The 22,622-nt window shown below is 40.0% G+C and overlaps 1 protein-coding gene across 3 annotated transcripts in view; it reads right to left on the reverse strand.

Annotated features, from left to right (window-relative positions):
- CCDC102B (coiled-coil domain containing 102B) overlaps window positions 1-22,622 on the reverse strand; it is a 340,875-nt gene that overhangs the window by 310,937 nt on the left and 7,316 nt on the right. For all 3 annotated transcript variants that reach the window (XM_055296847.2, XM_063636884.1, XM_055296863.2), the window contains exon 3: window positions 10,937-10,969. The gene's annotated coding sequence lies outside the window, so the exon portion shown is untranslated. The remainder of the gene's footprint in view (window positions 1-10,936; window positions 10,970-22,622) is intronic.

A 22,622-nucleotide genomic window follows, 5' to 3' on the forward strand; every position in this document is an offset into this window, starting at 1 on the left:
AGTTCTTGTGTTTGACAGCACAGTAGGGTGATTATAGTTAATAAGAATTTCTAGTATATTTCAAAATAGCTAGAAGAGAGGATTTTTAATATTCCCAGCACAAGAAGCACCAAATATTTGAGGTGACAGATACGCTCATTACTCTAATCTGATCACTATACATTATATGTATCAAAACATCACTATGTATCTCATAAATATGTACAATTATATCTTCATTAAAAAATTAATTTTTTAAGTGAAATGAGGGCATTGTAGGACAAATGTTTTGTTTTCACAGACTGAGTTGTAGGAGGTACTATACAGTGTGGGAGGCAGGAGAGAATAAGCTTCTTAGTTGACTTATAGACTTAGTTCTGGTCACAGAAGACACTGCAACCCCACATGCTTGCCCTACGTGAGCCAGGCCCCCTACATGTATAACATGGGCAGCTGAAACACGGCCATATGTTCTCTGTGGTCAGGCTGGCCCCCAGTGAGGAAAACAGAAATATGTGAGCTGAACCAAGCACACCCCACTTCTTCTTAAGTTACAACAAGTCCATCACTTCCACTGCCTTCTCTCCTACCTCTGTGGGGAGTGACTGGGAAGGTAATAAGAGTCTCTCCTACTGACTCCAGAGTGAAGAAGAATAGGTCTGCCCTGATCGTGCTCAGCTTTTCGTTCTCCTAGCTCTCTGGGTTAATGCCATGGTCCCATCAGGACTGTGGCTATTTTCCTAGAGGAAGGAAACTCAGTAACAGTCAGGATGTCCAACTTCAGTCTTGCCTGGATTGCATCCCCAGTGCTAACTACTACCCCTTTGGATAGACTTTGGAGAGCATTCTCTGGTTACAACTGCTGCATAACTAAGTACTGAAAACATAGTGATGTACAATAACTTTTCAGTGCTCACAGAATGAAGCAGTGTGAATGTCTTACACATGCTCCACCATCTTTGGGGTCTTGGCTGGAGCAATTTAACAGCGGGGGATAACCACGCAGCCGGGGAATCATTGAGAGGCGTCTTCACGCACATGGCTGGTGACTGGTCCTACATGGTTGAATCCGTGGTATGAGACCTCAACTGATGCTGTCAACCTGAGCACCTACAGGTTACTACACCAGGTGGTTGGATTTCTTATGTAGCAACTCATGGCTCCAAAACAAATGTGCCAAGAGAACCAGGAGGATGTATTATGGCTTTTTCTACCTAGCCCTAGAAGTTAGGAATTTCAGTTTCTCTGTATTATATTGTTTACAAGCTAGTCACTGAAAGGGCCCAGATTCAAGAAAAGACATAAGCCCCCAACTCTTATAAAAGGAACATCAAAAAATTTTCAGAAAATTTTAAAACCTCCACAGTTCAATAGTTGTTAGTATTGATTTTGTCCCATATGGATCTAAAAATAGTCAGAACAACAAATTAATTAGTTCCAAGACAAGTCTGCCACCAAAGCTGAAAATTATTTCTCTATCTCATTTCCTATCCAAACTGTGTCCAGTTAAGAATTTCAACAGAGCATATCAGAAGATCCTCCAGTGAAATTGAATTACAACAATAAGATATTAAAATAATAAATTGCCTAAAGATGTTCTGATAATAAAATTCCAACAATACAGAAAATGTCCCATATGTTGGATATAGTCTCATTAACAATATTTTCAGAAAGAAATTAAATGCAAATTCTAAAAGTGTTCAAGTCCAAAGACTTCAAAATCCAAAAGAATTTAAATCCAAAATAAAAATGTCTTGACCTTGTAGGACAAAAAAAATTAATTTATCCCCAGTTTCTTTTTCTGCTCACACTCAACTAAAAAACAGAAACAATGACAACAACAACAAAATAATAATAATAACTGGACAAATTTGAAATTTTTTCTTCTAAATAATCAGACAGATTTGAAGTTCTTTCATCAGCTGCAAGCTAGGCAATCAGTCATTGAAATGACTGAAGTGTCTTCAGACCACAAACTTTGTGTTAATTTACTCCCAAGCCTTCCCTCAACCTCTCCAAAGATTTCAGGAGTTCATGTATCTGAAAGGACAAGACTCCACAGAGCATTCTCCTGCGAGGCTTTAGTTTAAAGGCAACTGATAGGTCCATTTAGAGAAAGAGACTGGAGTGGAGGCAAGCATTAAGTGTTTGAGAGATCCCAGTGCTAACTCCTCAGGGTCTTTGTTCACACACTAATGTGCTTTGTGAATTGAACTATGCAATGAATCTAAGCTTCAGAGAGCTGCAGACAGAGATGCAAGAGAGTTTTTTGTGGTTTGGTTGGTTGGTTGGTTGGTTGGTGGGTGGGTTTTTGAGACGGAGTATCGCTCTGTCTCACCCAGTCTGGAGTGCAGTGGCACGATCTCGGCTCACTGCAGGCTCCACCACCCAGGTTCAAGTGATTCTCCTGTCTCAGTCTCCTGAGTAGCTGGGACTATAGGCGTGTGCCACCACACCTGTATAATTTTTTTTTTTTTTTTTTTTTTTTTTTTTTTTAGTAGAGATGGTGTTTCACCATGTTGGCCAGGCTGGTCTCGAAGTCCTGACCTCAGGTGATCCACCCACCTCAGCCTCCCAAAGTGCTGGGATTACAGGTGTAAGCCACCGTGCCCGACCCAAGATTTTTAATGTACCTCTGACACACAGTCAGGTTAGGATGTCTAACCCATTATGCCAGTTGAAAGTCACAAGTTAAAAAATTGGCCCTAAGGGTCAGAATTTAAACAGAACATTATAAATTCCATTACCATTATCTTGGCCAAAAGTTAAAGCCAGACATCCAGGCATCCCCAGAAATACAGCTACAGCTGTTACAAACCAGCCATAAATTACTTTAATTACAGTTAAAGAGTTCAAAGATGATTACTGCACTGTCTCTATACCCAGCACATTTAGAAAACAAAGCAATATGCAGCCCCTAAAGACGTTAATGAAGCAAAATTTTATTCTTATTACCCAGTGGTTAGTAATGGCAAAAATCATAGCAGAAACTCAATGGCACTGAGGGAGGAAGCATAAATGGAGAAAATTATTTCTTTCAGCCCTAGCAGACACCCACCCAATCTATGCCAGTGGCCCATGACCAATTAAATTTACAGTAAGGATAAATTAACCATCAAGAAGTTATGTATGCCATTGTGTTTGCCTTATATACAAACATTAATCACCTCTGTCAAAGACTGGCACGTAACATTTAATAGTCAGTTGTGGTTTGAATTGTGTCTCCCCAAAATGTATGTTGACATCCTAACCCATGGTACCTATCAATGTGACTTTATTTGGAAATGGGGTCTGGAAGTAATTAAGATGTAATTTAGTTAAGGTCACAATGGAGTAGGGTGGGCCTTTAATCAAATATGACTAGTGCTCTTATAGGAACAGGAAAAGAGATGCAAAGACAGATACACAACGAGACCATGATGACGCAGAGGCAAGAGATCACAGTGATGCTTCTGTGAGCCAAGAAAATCTAGGAACTGCCAGCCATCACCAGAAGCTAAAAGAGAAGCCTGAAACACATTCTGCCTCAGGGCCTCCAGCAGGAATCAACCCAGGAGACATCTTGATATCAGATTTCCAGCCTCCAAAACTGTGAGGCAACAAATATTCTGTCATTTTAAGCCACCAGTTTGTAGTCACTTGTTCCGGCAGCCCTAGGGAGCTAACACACAGTCAGCCTCCATTTTTTGATGTTCGACCACACACAGGTTTGAACCCTCACCTCTCCGTTTGCCTTTTACTCTGTACCTGGGAAAGTTGATAACCATGTTGAGGTGCTCCCTCCTTTGGTGTCAGTGGGAATTTCAAACTACCTATGGGAACACTCACTCCTTTCCCATCACTGACCTCAGTAAAAACCCCAGGTCCAACAACTTTGTCCGTTCTCTCAAACCATTTTTGAACCCACTAAGGAGCCACCCTGTTCTCGCAAGAAAGCCTTGTTATATGAGCAATAAACCTTTCTATATTGTCTTGGTGTGTGTGTGTGTGTGTGTGTGTGTGTGTGTGACCAGTCTTCACATTTGGACAAAATTTGGGGTAAGGACCTTTTCTTTTCTCCAGCATAACCAAATATGGAAGGCATTTGCCTTATTGCAAAGCCGAAAATATTTCAACATTGGCAATCTATTCCTGAGTCTTACTTGTAGCACACTCTATCCCCGTCAGCACATTCACCGTTTCTTCATTTCTGTCCCACTTAAAGCCCCATGGTTCAGCTATCCCAGAATTGCACTGAGAGTGAGCTCTGTTTAGCGACAGAGGCATCCAGTTTTCTTGTGAGGAGGAAATGTAATCCGTCGCTCAATCATGCCTGTCTGGGAAAGGTGCATGCCATTGGTGCAGCCCATACATGTTTGCTAACACTGGCTTGACCCTCTGACCTGCCTGTAAATGTTTGCCCTGCCCCAAACAATCTGGACACCATTGGATGGAAGCCATTTGTAAGTACACACTTGCCTTGACAGCAACTGCAAAACATCTGCAAGTAAAGCTGCCATAAGCTCCAATCACTGGCCAAAGTTAACACTATTTGCGCTGTGAGTCACAGAGCCATATGCCATGTGGACTTGTCCAGTGTATGCATGACACAAGCTGCCACCATCCACAAGAACACCTCCTAGACTGGCCCTAACAGAGCTGCTCCAACTAGCCACAGAATATTTACTCTTTGATTTTATTTCTCAACATTTGCAACATGAGCGCCAGGCATTGCAGTCTGAGAGGAAAATTCAAGAAATAACGATTTTCTTCCCTTCTCCATGCTGAGCACACTGATAAATAAGGTACTTCTAAAGCAAATAGAATTCAGTGTTACTTTAGTAATGTATATATACTTAAATATTTCATAAGTACTCATATATACATACTCATAGTATATATATTTAAATATTACTTTATTATTGAAACAGGCTAAAATGGGGCTTAGGTTAGTGTGAGGGATAAAAAGGCTTGAGGCAGTTGTAGACAGATGTACCCATCCTGTCCTAGGCAGCACTGGGTTACTCATGTGATCTACTCCACCACCTCCAATTCCAGCAATGGCCAAGGTCCTCCCCTCCTCACCACTGCACTGGTGGATTTTCCTCACATTAAAAGCAAGTGTTTGCCAACACCCTATTCCATCACACGTCAATCTCACATCGATGTTAGGGATCACATGAATGATCTGATCATAGTATAGGAGTAACAATCCCACAAAACCAAAGCAAACCTTCTTGGACTTGCAAATGTTTCATATGGAAACTAAAATGGGGATTTTAAGTTTTATAATCATTTTTATTTTACTTACAACTCGAGGAAACAAAGATTTTGTAACCTCTTTGAAAGTAAGATTGATGTTGGAGAAACATTTTCCTAGATCTTTAAAATGACAGCAAACATTCATTTTATCAATACAGGAGAAATTCTAGAGAATCACATAACAAGTGGTTCTCAACTGGGGTTGATTATCCCCTGAGGGACATTGGGCAATATTTGGAGACATTTTTGGTTGTCTCAACTGGGGCATGTGCTGCAGGAATCTAGTGGGTAAAAGCCAAGATGCTGCTAAACATCCTCAACTGTACAGGACGCTTCTCCATAACAAAGAATTATCTGACCCAGAATGTCAATAGTACTGAGGTTGAGAAATCCTTCCTTAAGAGATAACACAGGACTGTGTTTCACTATTTAACTATTTATTTTTAGAATATCACCTAATTCAACATATGTCATACTAGTAAAGATATCATAATCCAATTATCTTGGGACACAAGTTGCTTTTTCAGAAGGCAGCACAGAACAAGGAAGCTCTGCAGCTGTTCCAGGCTGTGTAGCAGCAATCCTACTACCTGGGCCATCTCATATTTCCAGATGTGTCTTAATAGAGGCAGATGCCAGGTGGAGCTTCTGGTAAGCCCCAGCAAGAGGCTGTGGCTAGATCCCTAGGTTTGGAAGAAGGCATGTCATCTGCAAAAAATAACTACATACACCATTTGTAAAACAGTCCCTGATTTACTACTGGGTCATAGCGGAATCAGAGATAAGAAGTCATCAAGTGACTTCACAGACAAAAATACTATATTGTGTACTCTCAGAAACACCAAGTTATAGGTGGACCCAGCCATAATCTATAGTACAATGGACTAACCACACCCAATATCAAACACGAGCATGAGCAGGTTCGGAGGTCACAAGTAAGCTGCATAAACTGCTGACCTAGACTCTCAGGTCACCTGCCAGGAGTGAAGAGGTATCTGTCCTAAGCTCACACCTATGGCATCATGGCAGCAGGGGGTGGGGTGAGTAAAAGCAAAGGAAAAGAATAAAAAGCTCAAGCTTTGTTCACGAAACAGCGAGACTGCTAGAAATTTCGGTGCAAATCAAAAACGAATGGTAGCTGGCTGAATGGCACAGTGGCTCACGCCTGTTAATCTCAGCACTTTAGGAGGCCAAGTTTGGCAGAACACTTTAGACCAGGAGTTTGAGACCAGCCTGGCCAACATAGCGAAAACCTGTCTCTACTAAAAATACAAAAAGTTAGCTGGGCATGGTGGCACATGCCTGTAATCTCAGCTATTTGGGAGGCTGAGGCACAAGAATTGCTTGATCCTGGGAGGTGGAGGTTGCAGTGATCTGAAATTGCACCACTGCACTACTCCAGCCTGGGTGACAGCAAGACCTGGTCTAAAAAATATAAATAGATAAATAAATAAACAAACAAACAAACAAAAACAATGGCTGCTTATCTACAGTCCAATGGCCAGAGGTTCAGGCAATGTGCCTGGCCATCCACTTTGTGTGAAAACAGATATGGCTAAAATAAGTGTGTATCATGGGGAGTGCTGAATGTGCAGTCAGAGGCCTAGGAAGAGCAGGCCTGGTAGATTGGATTCAGAGAGGTCTGGGGAGAGGCATGCAGATGAGATGCATGGGAGGCATGGAGTGGGAACAAAGTGTGGAGATCCTTCTAAATCAGGTTACTGCCCACAGAAGCAGCTACTGCCAAAAAGACACTCATCAAGCAAGTAGACAAGATAAATTAAAAAATAAATGTTAGTCAAACTCCATTCTCAGTCATCCCGGTGCTTATGCAATGGGCTCAGATGAAGCAGCTATCGTGGCAGAGATGCATGGGTCCAATGGCAAGAGATTCCTTAGGTCAAGGGTGAATTAGCTACAGCAGCTGCTGAAGCTCTGTCATGCCACCATCAGGGACCAATGCTGAGAGCACCTCTCAGAAGGTCTATATTGGACATTATTTGGAAATGATTATATCAGATCCCTTCCATCCTTCCAAGTAATATGTAATCTTGGATGGGATAGACCCGTATTCCAGGTAAGACTCTGCCTTTCCTGTCTGTAATATCTCAGCAAGCACTCTTATCCACAGATATCTTTAGATAAGACATCTTATTCTTACTCTTTGCTACACATTTCTGTAGCAAAGAATGTCTCCTCTGCTCACATAGGATCCTGCATACGATCAACTCATTCTCAGATACCCACTTTATAGCAATGGTGGTGAAGCAGTGGACATATGACCAAGGAATACCCCGGTCCTACCTCCTCCCACAGCATGCAAGAGCCATGGTCTGTGATAAAGCAGGCTTTGTAGATGCAGGGAGTCACCAGCTTCAGTGTGACACCCTGCAAGGGGATGGGGTACTATCCTTTATTATGCAATACACACATTAAATGAATGGTCATTATATGTTCCTCAAAATGTAAAATACATGTGTCTAGGTAGAGAAAGGGGGAAGTAGCCATTCACTGCCATCCACATTCAAGGGATTTGTACTTCCAGTGTGCACAAATATAGTCTCTGTGGGTACAGCATTCCTGATTCCCAGAAGAAATCACTTCCACCAAGAGGAACAATGTGGATTGCATTAAATTTAAAGTTATTACTGCTCAGTTTATGTTCTTTGTGCTAGTGAAGTAACTAGCTAAGAAAGAAGTTGCTGTATTAGCAGGAGCAATTGACTCTAATCATGAAGAAATAGGGCTGCTACTACACAATTGAGACAGAGCAGAAGATATTTTGCACTCTGGTGATCCACCAGGATGTCTTGTGTTACTAGCATTGCTGGATTTAACTCTACTGCCAATCACAGCCATTAATAAGGGCAAAATAAACAGGGAGTCAGATCCTGCAGCAATGAGAGTTTGAGAAAACCCTCCCTTCACATACACACACACACACAACTCTCCCTTCACACACACACACACACACACAACCCTCCCATCACACACACACATACACACACCACTACCACCACCACCAACACCACCACAAGTGCCAGTCAGTGGGGATGAGAATCTATAATGCTGGTGGAGAAGGGAGATCTTGGGTATGAGAGAGTGTTGGGACCAAGCCTGCAGTGGGAGCTATCATTGGTCCCACTAGCCTTCCTCATAGTTTCCTCAGAAAAAAATGTAATCCTGGAGAAGCCCTGTGTGCACTGAAGGAACTTAATGTGAGAAGCAAGTACATGAGCACCCCTAGGGACTGTCGAGAATGCTTTGTTTTCGGGTGCCCAGACATGTTACCCCCATGCCCAACCCCTGCCGGTAAAACTCAAAGAGAACACCTTCTTAAGAAAAATCGCCCTCAGACAAACGGGAACCACTTTGCCTTTGAGACTACTCCTCCCAATCCTCTGAGGGCAGAGTACAGCCAATAATTGAATTGGGGGTACAAACATTGACCCCTTTGGCTCAAGACGTAACCAACTCTTGTGCGGTTGAGGTGTGTGCCACTGGATACTGTCGTCCCTCGCCACACATGTCTGTCGAGCACCTGAAGTGAGATACGTTGTTTGCACACTAGATTTCAAAGATTTAGTATAAAAAAGAACATAAGATATTGATATGGTTTGGCTGTGTCCCCACCCAAATCTCAAATTGAATGGTATCTCCCAGAATTCCCACTTGTTGTGGGAGGGACCCATGGGGAGGTAATTGAATCATGGGGGCCGGTCTTTCCCGTGCTATTCTCGTGATAGGGAGTAAGTCTCATGAGATCTGATGGGTTTATCACAGGTTTCTGAGTTTGCTTCTTCCTCATTCCTCTTGCTGCCTCCATGTAAAAAGGCCTATAAATAACTGGATCTGATGTAAATCTTCAAAATAAAAACATGTAAAGAAAACACAGCACAAACATAACTAACACTATTACATTAAAAAATTATATAAGAACCATATGCTTATCTCATGATATTAGAACACAATGATATAAAGATGTGCGTGGTGCAAGGCAACAACATCAATAACGGTTTTGATCAGAATACTATTAAAAAACACAATTTAAATAATAAAGCTCTTATGTTAGCTCATACTCAGTGTTAATTCACCATCAAGTTGGAGAAAGATGTTTGTGTTTCACAGATGCCATTCCTGGACTTTATATTTAAGATTATCATCACTGCTTTTGACGAGCAAGCAACATTCACACTTCTTTTAAAATTTGGTTAAGATTCAAATGTTAATGACTTTAAGGCATTCTGAAAAGTGACATCCACTGGGTAGTTTTATATTCTTGATTAGTGTGTATCCTAAAACAACCTTTAGAATTGTTATTCCCTATATTTATTTCAAAAACTTTAAAAAAATCCTGAAAATTCCTCTCCACCTAAATAATTTAATCCATTATACAGTGAAAAAGCATTGTTTTGGTATAAAGGATGTGATATTTGGCGTATGATAATTGTTAGCAAAAGTGCATCCTGTGAATGAAGAGTTGAGCTCTCAAGAGAAAAGCGATTCACAAAGAATGCTGCCGACAAGCCTGCCTGCATAACCTTATACTACCACATGATGTCCCTCTAATGCCAGGTTCTAAGGATGGAATTAACCCCGTTAGAAGAGAAATTGCCAAAAGACACGCTTTGCAGATAAAAACATTCAGTTAGAACAACAGAGCACACAGATCTTACAACATGAGGTGTTTTTAATTGGTTAGTTTACATTGGATCTCACATATTGCTTATCAAAAAATGCACCTCTGGTTAAAGAGTCCTGGATATGGGCAAAGCAGTGTGATAAGGACGCCTAGTAAGAAGTGCGAGCAGTTCAGCAGAGTCACGGGTGTGTGAGACCTTGGGTTTTCATTGCCAGATTTGCCTTCAGGCCAAACAGGATATACAAAGAAAAACTATGACTGGAAATGCTAGAGAGAAATTTTAGAACATGCAAGGCATAGAGAAATTTACAAAGCTTACAGTGAGTCAGAGATCACCTGCAAAGAAGCAAGGATCAGAATATCAGACATAGCAGCAAAAATGGATGCAACAAAAGGAGTAGGATATTTTTAAGTATTTAAGGAAAAGAATGTTGGATATAAAATTATATACCCAAGCAAATGTCCTTTTAAACTGTTGCTATAGGGCTGGCACGCTGCCTCACGCCTGTAATCCCAGCACTTTGGGAGGCTAAGGCAGGCAGATCACCTGAGGTCAGGAGTTTGAGACCATCCTGGCCAACATGGTGAAACCCCATCTCTGCTAAAAAATATACAAAAATTAGCCAGGTGTGGTGGCGCACGCCTGTAGTCTCAGCTACTCAGGAGGCTGAGGCAGGAGAATCACTTGAACCTGGGAGGTGGAGGTTGCAGTTGAGCCGAGATGCACCACTGCACTCCAGCCTGGGTGACACAGAGAGACTCCATCTCTAAATAAATAAATAAATAAATAAATAATAAAATGTTGCTATAATAAAAAGATATTTCAGCAATATATAGTTTCAGAAATTCTTCTCCCTAAACAAGTCCTGTATAAAGTTTCATGAAGGAAATACTGAAATGAGTTGCAAGAGATATGGTAATGTGGATCAAATGAAACCCTAAAGTTTTTTGTCGTCTGAGAATTCAATTGCTAAATAATTTTTTTAAAACAGAATATCCATAAAAAACTCAGTTCTCAATTCCTAGAAAATATGAGCAGTTTGATAAAAGAGAATTTAAAAGAACTACTCATACCTTTCACACACTTTGTCTTCATCCTGCCAAGTTCTGGAAAATAAGATTTAGAGAATGATAACAAAAATTATCAAGTATTTCTAGCCTGAGAAAAAATAAAAATGTCAACTTTTATAAAAATATGAAAAAAATAAACAAGGATACTCATTTTCAGAATGTTGAATTAGCAGGCATTGCTTCAAATCTGAAACAGACTTAAAATTGTGACATTTGAGTCACTGCACATAAAATCTTTGGTATTTGTGGTTTAAATATACATGACGCACAAAATCTCTCCTTAAGCAAGATGATGACTATAATCCCTTGTTGTTGTCATACTGTGTCATTCAAAACATTCTGCAATGCTGATGACAAAATACAGTCTGGATTTTTCAATACTTTATATGTTTGTACCCTGCTGTTCTGGCTAATCTCTACACCCCTAACGCTGAAGCCTCTGGTAATAAAAAAAAATTACAGACAGGCACTTCTTAACTATTTGTCTTTTCAGAGCTAGGTATCTGCTGTCACCTGTGCCTCTTAAGGAGTCCTAGAACCCACTTCCCTGAGGGAAGCTAAGTATTCTCTTCTGTTCTTCCCGGAGGACAGGTTTACAGTTGCTTCTATAGCAACAACTGCTAACTGCTTTCTGACTTTTTAAGCTTCTTAGTAATGTGGGTTTCTTTGCAAAGATATTATTCTAGAAGCTTTCAGCTCTTGAAATCTTGTCTTAAAGAGCTTGGCTTTGTCCGTGATAAATCTTCATTCTAAATAAAGCATAGACTGTTGTTTCCCCATTTGCAAGTGTATCTGTGACCTCTCCTGGAAACGCAGAAAAGCAGCCAACACGTGAGTCGAGGCAGTTTTCCAGACCTTACTGTTTGATGCGGAACTACATAGTTCCAGCAGATGTCACCATTTTTATCAGTAAAGGAACCTAAAGGTCTTTCCAGGCTGATAAAAATAATCTTAGCTTTTACGAGGCATCACGAAGTGGAAAGAGTAAACACGCAATAAAGTGTAAAAAATTTTTAATCATTGAAGTTATAAAGGAATTTGGAAGTCCTCTTAGGTAAATTCTCAATTTAAGTAAGCTACTGTGAGTTTATTTCCTAAATCTAAAGTTAATTATCTATAGACATTAGCAAATCGTAACACTTGAGGTTGATTGATGTGAGGGTTTATTGCAACAAAACACTATGAAATGTATATTTTCAGTGTTCTTTTCAAAGAAATCTCTAAAGTTGTCTAACTTCTTAGAGCATGCTTAAGTTAAAAAGATATAGATATATATATGTAAAGTTGTGTAACTTGTGACTCTAAGGTTACCTTTCTTCTCCGTTGTGGAGTATTAAAATATCTCCTCATCCCTGTTTGCTCCTTCCTCAACCACCAGGTAATTTGCTAAGAGACTTAAGCAAGAACATGTGTAATTTTGACAGATTAAGGAACCAAGATGTGATGACATTTCTCCCCTGTTCTTTAATGTTTTAATTGGCTCTTAGTAAACAACAGTAGTTTTAAATTCTGAATCAGCAGTCCTATTCTCCAGGACAAAGACAGTGTGTGTGAAAGGCATGAGTCCTTGGTACTATCCTTTCAGACCCACCTCATTAAATCCCCTTCACTGTTTGGGGCTGATGTGGTTAGCTTTGGCTCCATTTCTGAGCTGTTTTAGTTTGGAAAGACTTGCGAATTTACATAAAGATCATTAACTGAGTCTACTTTTTCTCTGAATCGCTCTAGCCTTAACATAACCTTTCCCACCAACTCTCATATCTTTCGTTTTCATATAGTTCTCCTTATACATTGGATGTCTTTATTATGTCCCTAGGCTAAATCAGTCTATGGGAAGTCCCCAGCCCAAGAATCTGGAAGGGAGCTCCACACTTGTATAATGGATGTTTAGCCATGATGGTCCCTGGTCTATAAAACTTGTAACTGGCATAGCAAGGATGACTCAAAATCATAGTTTTTTTTAATACATAGATCTGGGAACTATGGTATCCTAAAAATTTTAAGAGGAAACTGGAAAACCTTAACTCTAAATAGATGAAGTCATGTTGTCTGCAGGCAGGTGAGGGGATCACTACGAGACATTCCTGTAGAAAGCCTTCAAGAAGGCCAGGCGCGGTGGGTCATGCCTGTAATCCCAGCACTTTGGGAGGCTGAGGCGGGCAGATCACCTGAGGTCAGGAGTTCAAGATCAGCCTGGCCAACATGGTGAAACCCCATCTCTACTAAAAATAAAAAAAAATTAGCTGAGCATGATGGTGGGTGCCTGTAATCCCAGCTACTCAGGAGGCTGAGGCAGAGAATTGCTCGAACTCGGGAGGCGGAGGTTGCAGTGAGCTGAGATCACGCCACTGCACTCCAGCCCGGGCGACAGAGCGACACTCCACCTCAAAAAAAAAAAAAAAAGAAGGCCTTCAAGAAATGCCAGATGCCAGATACACATTTCAAGGAATAAGACTTCAAGCTATGGTTATTATTAACCAAACAGTTTATGGTATCCACCATAGAAATACTAGAAATAATTTAAAATACACAGGTGAGCGAAGAAAAGCCCTGTGCTTCCATAAAAACTGGCCCACAGGAAAGAGATGGAAGATTCCCCCCTGAAGCAGTGTATTTCATTGAAATTAACTTCTCCACTTTCTGAACTTTAATGTTTGAGTACCTCAAAATATATCAACATGAATAAAGTTCCTCAGAGTGCTCTTAGAGTACTAAAGCCAAAGGACTGAGAAAGGACTTTGATGTGAGAAAAAGAGCAAGTATTTAGTAGATACTATAACTTAAATCTCAATACCTGTAAGCCATTCTCCTTTGATATGTGTTCAGTTTTATAAAAATAAATAAAAAGTTTTATTTCCTCCAAAAGAGCTTTGCTTGCACTAATTCATACAATTTTCTGTACTTTTACTGAAGTAGAAATGGTGTTCAGAGATTTCAAAGTCTCAACACTATTGTCCGTCTGAAGAGTTCTGCTCCAAATGAATTTGACAACTGATATATACCTGAATCAGCATTATTGTATAGAAGATCATATAACAGATATTATATTATATATACACATATATACCAAATTGTTTATATTATATATGTATACATACATATGCAAAATTGTTTATCCCTCTGGTCATTAAAATGACCTTGAGGCAATGGAACCTCAGATGGGACCAACCTAATATGCAAATATAGAGTCCAGATTATAGTTCCTCAAAATCAATTTTCCATGAAAAGGAGCCAGGGAATTTTGGAAGGATCACTGATTCCAAGTCTGGGGAAGGAAAGTATAAAAGAGTGTGCAAGTTTTCATATAAGCCAAAGTTTCATTGAAGGGTTAATGGAATCAGATCAAAACGACACAGGAACTAGATTATAGGGGTTTGTGATCATATCAGCATCAAAAATAGAAAAATACTTATGGTTAACTCGAATACATTAAATCTACGTGGTGGCTCACCCCTGTAATCCCAGCACTTTTGGAGGCCGAGGCGGGCAGATCATGAGGTCAGGAGCTCAAGATCAGCCTGGCCAATATGGTGAAACCCCGTCTCTACTAAAAATACAAAAATTAGCCGGGGTGGTGGCGCATGTCTGTAGCCCCAGCTACTTGGGAAGCTGAGACAGAAGAATCGCTTGATCCCGGGAGGCAGAAGTTGCAGCGAGCCAAAATCGCGCCATTGCACTCCAGCCTGGCGAAGACTTTGTCTCCAAAAAAATAAATAAATAAAATTAAAAAAATAAAAATCTTAAATCCATAATGACCCGCCCAAATAAATAATTTAAATGTGCCAAAGAAGATCAAGATATCAGAATATTTCTGCTGAAATCTTATTACTCAGTCCTTTTGATATTGTTGATACCTTTCTTATATTGATACAGGATACAGAATACAGTTTAGTATTAAATACATCATGTAGAAGACATTTTTCTGACTCAAGGGATTGACTTCTTAAGTGTGACATTCAGTCAGATGAAGATATATGAGACATCCATAACCAATCTGCTATTATTTTTTAAATCAGTAGGATTTGCTTACTTTAAGAATATGAATGAGCGTGAGATTACATTAATGTTTAACATTTTTAAAATTCAGGGAAAAGATGATAACAGATCATAAATGTTCTAGTCAATTGCTTATCTTGAGTAAGCTGCATCTATCGGCAGACAGAAGTATTACATGAGTGGGTCACTCTGTTGAAATTATGAAAAAATGGCATGATAACTACAAATAAGGTTCAAAATATTTCTTCAAAGTCCTGGAAAAGTATCTAAGTGATCCTCTTGGACTAAGTCTATAAAAATGAATAACCTAATTAAATGTAATATTAATTGACTTTCATAATTGGGTTAGTACCTTTGAACCCTAGGGAGACTTAGAAATAAATATAGAACTTTTTAAGAAAAAGAAAACACAGCACTAGATTTTTTTGTATTTTTATATTGTTAATGGATAAGATAATCTGACCTATTTGTATTCAGGAAATCCTCTCCTATCTCTAAGTGTCAAAGATGTTCTATGTATTCTTATCAAGACTTTAATGTTTTGCTTGCTCATTTGTCTTTTTTCTTGCTGGAACTACTTTTTGTCAATGGTGTAGGGTTTGGACCCAAATTAATTGTTTTGTCTTTATGGGGATTAAAATTGTCTGAGTACATTATACGCTTTTCTCCAGTTTTCTCCAACGTGATGTATCAAGCCATGTGTCAAGTTTCCATTAATGCCTGAATTCGTTTCTGAGCTATTGTATTCCACTGGTCAGTTGGTCTATCCCTGCGTCAATACTACATTGTCCTCAATAAAATCTTGATATCTAGCAGAATAAGCTCTTCCATCTTAGTTTTTTGGATATACTTGGACTTTTGCTCTTCTCTATAAATTTTTGTCCACATATCAAGGTCCCTGAAAAAGACTTCTTAAAATTGTCGTTGAAATTTCATGGAATCGATACATAATCTTGGGGATAACGGATACCTTGTGATGTTATCTATCCACTGCAGTGCTTTCTCTCTCCATTTATTGGCATCTTGCTTAATTTCTTTAAACAGTGTCATAATTTCCTTCATATAGCTGCCACATCTTTAGATTAATTATAATGTAGCATTTTATTACTAATATTAATGATTTTTTCATGTTTTCTCTTGATTGCTATTTTAAAGTAACACAATGTATTATTGCATAATGACCATAAACCTAGCTACTTTTGTAAACCTTTACTAATGCTTATAAATTGCATGAATTTTTTTTAATTTACTCCTGCAGAATACACGAACTTTTTAAAAAAATTCAATATATGTTGCCTTATCCACGATTAATAATAATTTTGCTTCCCTGTCCCATCCTTACACTACCCCTTTCTTTTTTTCTTTTACTACACAAGCTAGGATTTTCAGTACAATATTTAATAGGTGTGGTAATATTGAACTTCCCATCCAATTCCAGATAATAAAGGAAATTCTTCTATTTTTTGTCTTACTCTTAACAATGTTTGATGAATATTATTGATCCTTATTGTGTATCCTGGTGTTTCTCAACATTTCGAGCAGGATAACACCCAGAAAGAATTACAATTTTTTCGGGCACATTGATGTAAATCATGAGGCTGCTTAAGGCAAGCAGCAATAGACTACAGCATTCTGCCTGCTTCAGGTCACAGCCAGCTGTGCCTAAAGCTGAGGAGATAATGCAAGAGCACAGCTGCAACATAATCTTGGTGCACAGTCTGAAAGCTTCACCTTGACATGAGGAATTTAATTAGCAGGACAAAACTCGTGCCATAATTTTGTTTCTGTTGTTCAATCTTTGGGTAGTATTAGCAGCCATGGATTCAAATATAAAGAAATGCAAAGCCAAGTCAAGAATATCGATTATGCTTGTATACTCTATTCGAATACCCTTGAATGAATAGAAAATGAGGCAATATAATCTACTTCCCTGTTATATGTTAGACTTTCTTCCATGGGATTACTTCTCAGAAAGGACTTCAAATGTTGCCTCTCCTGCTGACAAGCAGAATAATCTATTTTTATAAGAAATTTGAGCTTCAGCAGAGTCCAGTAGTATACATTGCCAGTCAGCCCATCACTACATGGCTTGACCTCCAGAATGTCCACTCATTTCACAGACCCATATTGCCACTTCAAGAGAGTGAACTAAAGCATCAACTTGTTGATTCCAATCACCTTGAGAAACTAGAAGTTCTCTGATGAACAACAGCATGATTTACTTTGATTCGCACTCAGAATTATAGAAAGAGCAATATCTGAGACAGCGGTCTCTTTATTGTCCAATTATCTACAGTCCACTTGCCAGACCACATTGAAAGTCCATTAGCAACAGTCCAAGAGTCAATATGCACCCAAATCATTGGGACTTTATTTGTGTCAATTCTATTACTGGCAGGAACAGAGCCTCTGATTCTGCCCAGTAGGCTGCCAATCTGGTCTATTCTCCCATGAAGAATTTACTAACTGCTGGACGCAAGACAGCTGCTTTCCATACTGAGCCATGGCACTCCATTCTGGAATTGTCACCTGTAAACCAGGCCAATTGCCATGTATCCTTGAGGCAATTGGTAGAAAGGTTAGGCCTGCCAGTAGCAGTAGCAGCCAAGTCTTCAGATGGCTTTTTAGGAAGTCCTAATGGAAAAAGGCCACTTGCTCATGAATACATTGAGTCCCACTGCATATCATAGCAGAGTGCTTCTGTGCAGTTACTTCCACGTTATGGTGGAATTTCTATGAACATTTCCCTGCATGTTGGGATGCTTTCTTGACATTACTCATGACATGAGAGGTAGTTCAGGAGTTCATATAATTTTATGTCCTCCAATTATTGGGGCTGTATTAATAAATGCCCAGTGACTATCTAGTAACTGTCTTTAAAAGAAATATACCAGAGAATGGTACTAGGTAATTTTCTATTCCAAAAACACAGAAGTCACTATTGACCATGGTTATGGGCTTTAGCCAGAGACTGGAGTCAGTATGAATGCAGGTGACTGACATTCTGAATACTATCTCAGCATTAACACAATATGGTCCAAACAGGACAGCTTCAACTACAGGCTCTGCAGTTCCAAGAAGGCTTGTTGTTTTGTTCAAGCTTCCCTTCAAATGGACTTTTTCCAGCTGATTTAATGGGATGGACCCAATTGTATACCAAAGTAGATGATACGATTTTTCCAAAACCCAAATAGGCCTATTTGGCATTAGTTCTCTCATTTAGTCTGAGGGGAGAGGAGCAAGAACCTTTTCTTCCTTGTAGTCTTTTGTGTATCATTTGGCAATCCAATCCATGGACTCTTCCCACATTTTATAGTCTTTACAGGGTCCTAGATTTGTTTAGGGTTCATGAACCATCCGCAATCAGATCCCCAATCAGATTCATGATCATGGTGAAGTTGCTTTTAGCTTGACTCTCAGTTTCAGAGATAATCATAGAATTATCAGGATAGAGCATTAGGACACTGTATTGCATCTAGATCTGTCTCACCAGATTGTGACAATATGCAGGGAGGAATTCAAGTATCCTTGAGGCAAATGTATGTTGAAAACCATTCTACATGAATGCACACTGTTGTTGACTCTTCCTGACATCTAATATTGCAAAAAATATTAGCCAGGTCAATTACAGAAAACCAGTCACCTTTAGCTTGTTTAATAGTCTATTTAGCAGTTGAATAGTGTGGATTATATCAGGGACTTCTGAAGCTATTAAAGTTACTGTTTAATAGAGTTTCCAGTAACCACTGATAGTCTCCATCATCCATCAGCCTCTCTCACTGGCAACATCAGGGCACTATATAGAGAATGTATGGACACAAACATGCCTGCAGGTAACATTTCCTTAATTAAGGCAGTAATTTTGTGTTGCTGTAGGCATATGTTAGTTAGCATTTCAAATTTATTATTTGAATAGGCTTAGGTAACTCTAACAGTTCCCATTTTTCATATCCAATTAGTACTGAATGAAGAGCAGATCTACAAATTATTTCATATGTAAAAAATTTCACTCAGTTGGAGGAAGAATTTGCAGCCAATTATTCTATCCATACCAATTATACATTCAGGTAAGGGAGACATATCCATGGTATACTTTTGAAAATCATATGTTTCAACTTTTAATGAGATTTTAATGTTTATCCTTCTTCCAGAAGCATCTCCCTGTTCCCCTAAATTAATTCTATCACCCTGAATGGACTCATTAGTAAGCCGAGGCAATGTTCCTGTACCTAATTGACCTAAAAGGGCTGCTTCTCCACCTCTAGGCCATTTCACCCACACATCTGTAGAAGGCCTTGGTTCCCCCACAGGAATTTGGTCAAGAGGCCCAGTCCTTCACATCACCCTTCTTCATCCATTATTGCCTGTGGTAGACAGAATTCTAAAGGTGTCCACTCCAAGTTCCCATACTCTGCTCAATCAAAAACTAATCCAGTTACTGCTCTGAAGGGATTTTGTGGATAAAATTAACCAGCTGACTTTAAGATATGGAGAGCATCTTGGATTATTCAGGGAGACCCAAAATAACCACACAAGCCCTCAAAAGCAGAAGAGGGACAGGTGCAGCAGAAAGGAAAGTTAAAGAGATTTGAAGCAGGAGAAAGACTTGCCCCACTGTCACTGGCTTTGAAGTGGGCCATGAGTCAGGAAATGGAGGTGGAGAATAATTCCCAGACAGCAGTTGTCAAGGAAACAGAGCCCTCAGTCCTACCACTACATACAAGTAAATTCCAACAGCAACCTTAGAAGCCTGGAAGTGGGTCCTTTCCTAGAGCCTCCAAAAAGGAGTACAGCATTCTGACACCTCGATTGTAGACTTTTGTGACCTGGAGTAGAAAGACTAGCTTAGTGTACTGGATTTCCAATCTACTGAACTGGGACATAATAAATTTGTGTTGCTTTAAACTGCAGCAATAGAAAATTAATATAGTGCCTTACTATTAAAAGCAGGTATTTTGCAGTGACACAGAATCTACTTGATATGGTTATCTGTGTCCTCACCCAAATTTCACACTGAATTATAATCCGCATGTGTCAAGGGCAGGACCAGATGGAGACAACTGAATCATGAAAGCAGTTTCTCTGATGCTGTTCTCATGATAGTGAGTTCTCATGAGATCTGATGGTTGTATAAGGGGCTTCCCTCTTCACTGGGCACCCCGTCTCTCTCCTGCTGCCCTGTGAAGAGGTGCCTTCCGCCATGACTGTAAGTTTCCTAAGGTCTTCCCAGCCATGTGGAATTGTGAGTCAATTAAACTTCTTTTCTTTATAAATTACCCAGTCTCGGGCATTTCTTCATAGTAGCATGAGAACAGACTCATACAGTAAACTGGTACCAATAGAGTGGAGTGCTGCTATAAGGATACCTGAAGATGTGGAAGCGACATTGGAACTGGGTAACAGGCAGAGGTTGGAACAGTTTGGAGGACTCAAAAGAAGACAGGAAAATGTGAGAAAGTTTGGAACTTCCTAGAGACTTGAAGGGTTTAGAAGACAGGAAGATGTGGGAAAGTTTGGAACTTACTAGAGATTTGTTGAATGGCTTTGACCAAAATGCTGATAGTGATATGGACAATGAAATCCAGGCTGAGGTGGTCTCGGATGGAGAAGAGGAACTTGTTGGGAACTGGAATAAAGGTAATTCTTGCTATGTTTTAGCAAAGAGACTGGTGGCATTTTGCCCCTGCCCTAGAGATCTGTGGAACTTTGAACTTGAGAGAGACAATTTAGGGTACCTGGTGGAAGAAACTGCTAAGCAGCAAAGCATTCAAGAGGAAGCAGAGCAAAAAATCTTGGAAAACGTGCAGCCTGACGATAGGATAGAAAAGAAAACCCCATTTTCTGGGGAGAAGTTCAAGCTGCAGAAATTTGCATAAGTAGTGAGAAGCCAAATGTTAATCACCAAAACAAAGGGGAAAATGTCTTCAGGGCATGTCAGAAACCTTCACACAGCCCCTTCCATCACAGGCCCAGAGGTCTAGGAGGAAAAACTGGTTCTGTGGGCCAAGCTTAGGGCCTCCCAGCTCTGTGTAGCCTCAGGACCTGGTGAACTATGTTTCAGCTGCTTCAACTCCAGCCATGACTAAAAGGGGCCAAGGAATAGCTTGGGAAATTGCTTCTGACAATGCAAGCCCCAAGCCTTGACAGCTTCCACATCGTATTGAGCCTGTGGGTGCACACAAGTCAATAATTGAGGTTTGGGAACCTGCACCTAGATTTCAGAGAATATATGGAAATGCCTGGATGTCCAGGCGGAAGTTTGTTGCAGGGGTATAGTCCTCATGGAGAACCTCTACTAGGTGAGTGCAGAAGGGAAATGTTTCATCACAGCCCCCACCACAGCATCCCCACTGGGGCACTGACTAGTGGAGCTGTGAGAAGAAGGCCTCCATCCTCCACACCCTAGAATGGTAGAACCACTGATAGCATGTACCATGCAGCTGGAAAAGCCACAGACTTTCAGTGCCAGCCTGTGAAAGCAGCCAGGAGTGGGGCTGTACCCTGCAAAGCCACAGGAGTGGAGCTGTCCAAGCTGCTCCACGTCTTGCATCAGTGTGCCCTGGATATAAGACATGGAGTCAAAGGAGATCATTTTGGAACTCTAGGTTTAATGACTGCCCTATTGGATTTCGGACTTGCATGGGGCCTGTATCCCCTTTGGGCCAATTTCTCCCATTTGGAACAGTTGTATTTACCCAATCCTTGCACCTTCATTGTATCTAGGAAGTAACTGCCTTGCTTTTGATTTTGCAGGCTGATAGGTGGAAGGGACTTACCTTGTCTCAGATGAGACTTTGGACTTGGACTTTGGGTTAATGCTGGAATGAGCTGACTTAGGGGGCTGCTGGAAAGGCATGATTGTGTTTTGAAAGGTGAGAACATGAGATTTGGGAGGGGCAAGGGGCAGAATGATATGGTTTGGTCCTGTGTCCCCACCCAAATCTCATCTTGAATTGTAATAATCCCCATGTATCAAGGGTGGGACCAGGTAGAGACAGTTTAATCATAGGGGCAGTTTTCTCCATGCTCTTCTCACGATATTGAGTTCTCACAAGATCCGATGTTTTTAAAAGGGGCTTTCCACCTTGCTGGGCACCCATTCTCTGTCCTGCCACCCTGTGAAGAGGTGCCTTCCACCATGATTGTAAGTTTCCTGAGGCCTCCCCAGCCATGAGGAACTGTGATTCAAACTTCTTTTCTTTATAAATTACCCAGTCTCTCATATTTCTTCACAGCTGTGTGAGAAAGGACTAATAAACAGCCCACATAACAAACCTGCACTTGTACTCCCTGAATCTAAAAAAAAAAAAAAAGTTGAAAAAAGAAAAAAAAATAAAAGCAGATATTTTGGAATTCAATGCTGGTGCTGGAGGCTCATGAGAACCTTTCTCTATCTGAAATTCCCCTAATCTTAGACAAGTCAAGTATATTTGCTTTCGTATTTTCATATCTTAGGAAGTTTGAGAAGAAGCAGTTTGTATTTCTCTCGCTTCCTGAAAAATTTCATCAAAGATCTGGTGGGTACTCTGCCCATTTGTTCCTTTTTCATGTCATTTTAGATTACACATCTAAAGACTTCTAATTCTTAAACATCTAAAGAATTCTTGACCTTTTCTTTTTTTAAATTTGCTTTCTTGTATAAAACCCTACCCTTTGTATAATATTTTCTTGAAGTCTGATAGGAGGAAGTTGG

The sequence above is a fragment of the Symphalangus syndactylus genome, chromosome 1 (genome assembly GCF_028878055.3).
Source record: "Symphalangus syndactylus isolate Jambi chromosome 1, NHGRI_mSymSyn1-v2.1_pri, whole genome shotgun sequence".
In the NCBI taxonomy this organism is placed as follows: Eukaryota; Metazoa; Chordata; class Mammalia; order Primates; family Hylobatidae; genus Symphalangus; species Symphalangus syndactylus.